This window comes from Lathyrus oleraceus, chromosome 4 (assembly GCF_024323335.1).
Source record: "Lathyrus oleraceus cultivar Zhongwan6 chromosome 4, CAAS_Psat_ZW6_1.0, whole genome shotgun sequence".
In the NCBI taxonomy this organism is placed as follows: domain Eukaryota; kingdom Viridiplantae; phylum Streptophyta; class Magnoliopsida; order Fabales; family Fabaceae; genus Lathyrus; species Lathyrus oleraceus.
This window is the reverse complement of record NC_066582.1, coordinates 188,956,125-188,959,867: the sequence shown is the minus strand read 5'-3', so window position 1 is coordinate 188,959,867 and position 3,743 is coordinate 188,956,125. Positions and strand designations below refer to the sequence as shown.

At 37.7% G+C, this 3,743-nt stretch overlaps 1 long non-coding RNA gene across 3 annotated transcripts; it reads left to right on the top strand.

The window, feature by feature from the left end:
- The first annotated feature begins 390 nt into the window (after window positions 1-390).
- Window positions 391-2,631, top strand: LOC127074458 (uncharacterized). Of its 3 annotated transcripts, none has more exons than XR_007786005.1 (4): window positions 391-912; window positions 1,005-1,360; window positions 1,515-2,065; window positions 2,148-2,631. It is a non-coding gene; the product is annotated as an uncharacterized LOC127074458 (long non-coding RNA). The 3 variants fall into 3 exon arrangements; XR_007786006.1 differs by having other exon boundaries at window positions 899-1,360; window positions 1,515-1,674; window positions 1,805-2,065; XR_007786004.1 differs by having other exon boundaries at window positions 896-1,360.
- The last annotated feature ends 1,112 nt before the right edge of the window (window positions 2,632-3,743 follow it).

Here is a 3,743-nt window from a genome sequence, read left to right as displayed (position 1 = left end):
TTGATCAGCTAATATAGTAAAAAATTGATGTAAATATGAGGCTCGTTTAATATTGTTGGGAGCTGGGGGTGAGAATAATAGATTCCCAATGATGCATAAAGCCCATCCGAGTAGAGCCCAATCCAACTCTTAATCCATTATTCATAATAATAATAATAATAATAATAATAATAATAATAATAATAATAATAATAATAATAAACAAAGAAAATGCTGAGTGAATGAAGATAAGACGTTGCGTCTCCCGTGATTTACTTTTGTCTTCCCAACAATCACTTGGCAGTAAATGCTATCCTAAATCTAAACATTGAAACCAAATATTAGTAATTTAAAATGCATTAGAAAGTATGGATATAGAGCATATGAATGGCACATTCATTTATTTAATAAATGTATCATTATCGAAAACTTGCGGTCATCACTGAAAATAGCCACTTAATAAAACAGATTTCATCTTTCAAAATTCACCCACCTTTCTTCAAGCTTAATCTCCTCTCTCCTCTTCCAACTTACCTTTTCTTCAAAACCCTTACCCAAATCATCCTTTCCCCAACACAACAAGAACGGACCCCAAAATTTAGAAAGAAAATCCTTAAAACCCAGAATCAAAGATGAACACACGATGTTCATCATCGGAACCTCAACATACCTTGGCAAAGACCAAACGCAGTTTCAACAAAATGACACAACAACATAACAATTCCAAACCCAAAATCAGCAAAATACCTCATGGATCTATCATAGTTTATACTTAAATCAGAATCAATCATGAATAAGCAACACAATCATCAAACTATACACGCAATCGGAGACTACATGGTGTTACGATACCTATGCAAGGTTGAACAAAGGGTGAAGGACGTCACTGGTACCTTCCGACTCCGGCGAGACTCCGATGAGCGTTTACCTCAAGTAAGCACCTTTGATTTTGTGTGCGAGCTCTTCTCCTTTTTCGCTTAGTTTTCGGCTTCTCCTTCCTCTTACTTCTGTGTTTGGTTTGTCAGGGTTTAGCTCGGTTTGCTCAAAGTTCTAGTGATGAACTTTGAGTATCCCTTTGGTATCTTTGAGCTTTGATGTGTAGGTCGGGATGCGATTTCAGCAGAGTGACGGTGCATTTTTTTCGCCTTTTTTCAATGATTAGAGACTCCTTATTTATAGAGGAGGTAGGAGGTTTTTGCAGTGTGTATGAAATTCGTGAGCTGGCAAAATGCAATGGATCATTCTGTTAGAATAAAATCTTCTCCAGATTTGCTGTGGTCCCTCAATAACAGGTGGTACCAATGGAATTTGTTTTGCGTGACCACTCCTCCAAATCCTTTCTTTGAATAATTTCTACTGCTGTAAGGATATGCAATATGTGGTAAGTAACTTTGTTTTTACTGCTTTTAAAAATCACGCTTTAACCTTTCTAATTTGTATGACTCAACGTGATCATTTGCAACATAAGAATCTGGTCTTTGGGATTACGTAGTAACTCTTCTCAGTTCTTATATTTGTACTGTTTTGAATCACAGGGTCGCCGTTCACAGTTATGAGTTTGTAGGCTCTTCTTGACGCATGATTGCTAATGTAGCTGACGCTTAACTCTATCATTTGCTTAAATGGAGGCGCGAATTAGGCCAATGAAACACCTTTCCAATGCTACAAACCAATGGATATCACCTTTCATTCTAAGTTAAGTTTCAAACGCTTTTGTGATACCGACTTGTAACGATCATTTGGCTTATTACGCTTTGGTACTTTGATAAACTTTATTGCTGATCTGACTTGTGCTTGTAACATGCTGCTATGCCTGGTTTTGCAGCAATCATGGCTGTCACTTTTTAGGATTTTCAGGATGGTTAGATCATTGCAATGCAGGACAGGTTAGGCCGGGTATGTTATAGTCGCAACAGGACATTTGTTCGGCATGACCTGTTATGATATCTCTGTTGGATGCCTCCTGTTATGACATTTGCTGTTGTTTTCCTCATATGTGTTGTTTCCAAGAGTGTACCATGTAATGGCTTCGTTTGGCTAATGGTTTAGGACTATTTTAACAGTTGGTAGCCCGTGGTTCTATTAGGTAATGACCTTAGTCTTCAGCCTATGCTCCATATATCTTGTGCTGTTACCTTCCTGATACTGGTGTGAATTGACTATTGTAGGTGCTTGAATTGACTTGCGAAGTACCGTTCCCATGTTGTTGATCAGTTGCATTTATTGACTCGGAATGGACCTGCAGTTGGTGATGGTTTGGGAGCAACAACAGCAGGTTGTGTTGGTTTAGCTGAACCAAACAGTGTAACTGGTAGATTGAGTGGCTGGTTTGGATTTAAACTGCACCTAGGCCATGGAGCTTGACTTTGCATCCTCTGCGTGATTTGATCGCCTTCTGCCTTTCCTTTTCTAACCAGATTGCATAGGCTTGTTGTGAATTTGCGGCATGGTTTTGTATATGTTGTTACAATGCTTTATGTGCTTTTGTCATTGTATTGTGTACTGGTTTTGGTTTTATTTTATCATCCGCAGTACTCCCTATTGTAAGGTTATTGATACCCATTCCGGTTCAATTTAGGAAGAAAAAGTAGCATGGACATCCTATCATGTATCCGTTTGAGAATTAATGAGTACTTTGATGATTGGTTTTGATGTTGCCTGGTTAGACCTGTGTGTTTGAAACTAGAATACCGGAATTGACTGAACTTTGTATGCTGCTTAAACCAAATCGTTACCTAGTACCTTGTAGTGTTATTCTTGACTTATTCATAACATATGAAGGTTTGGAGCAGCGGTACCTAGCGTGAATCACTCGACAGGTTGATATGCACCTTGTATTTAACACTTATCACCAAACAGCTGGTGGAGGACTTTGTAATTAACCAAAAGATATTGCCTTTGGTATTGAAGAATTCAGAATTATGATCATTAATGTATTATGCAAGTAAACATGCACAGTTTGTAATGAGCGCCTTGTCTTCAGCACAAAGGATTTGCGAAATTGATTTCTTTTCACCGTATTCGTGTAATAAACCATACTCCTAGATGAAATTGATTTTATGAAATGTATGTTTTTAGGTAGTATGGAAATGGCATAATAGTGATAGGAACCCAAAGTGAGGTATTCTTGTGATGAAATGTATGCCATGCTGTGCATATGATGCTAAATTAAAAATGAAATTAATTCTACGAAAATTTAAATATGCCCGGACAAAATTGGGGTATGACAGCTGCCCCTATTTAATTATCTTGAACTAGAAAGTAAGAATGACAGCGGTCTTCATACATTCGTGGTGGAAGGTAATTAAATACGAAAAGACTCAAACTTTGTCCCTTGGGATGCAATGGAGAAATGCAGACGGAAAATGCAATGGATTCTAATAGCACCAAGGTAATAGGGATAGAATGTCAAGTCAATGCCAACCCTCGAGTCGACATTTAAGTCTTGCAAAGGTCATTTCTGATATAAACACAAATATGGGACTAAAAACTGAATTGATTTTCTGGCATCAAAAGGATGACAGTGAAATTAATTGCTACCATCAAAAGGTTGATAGTAATTCACCAGGGTTTCTAGGGTCGTCATCACCAAAAGGATGATGGATAAACCGAGCTTCAAAAGTAGTCATCACCAAAAGGATAATGGTTACTGTGTCACAACAAAGATAGCCATCACCAAAAGGATGATGGTAAGATCAACAACAAATCTCGCTATCACCTAAAGGATGAAAGTTAGACCCATTCCAAAGATTTTCATCACCAAA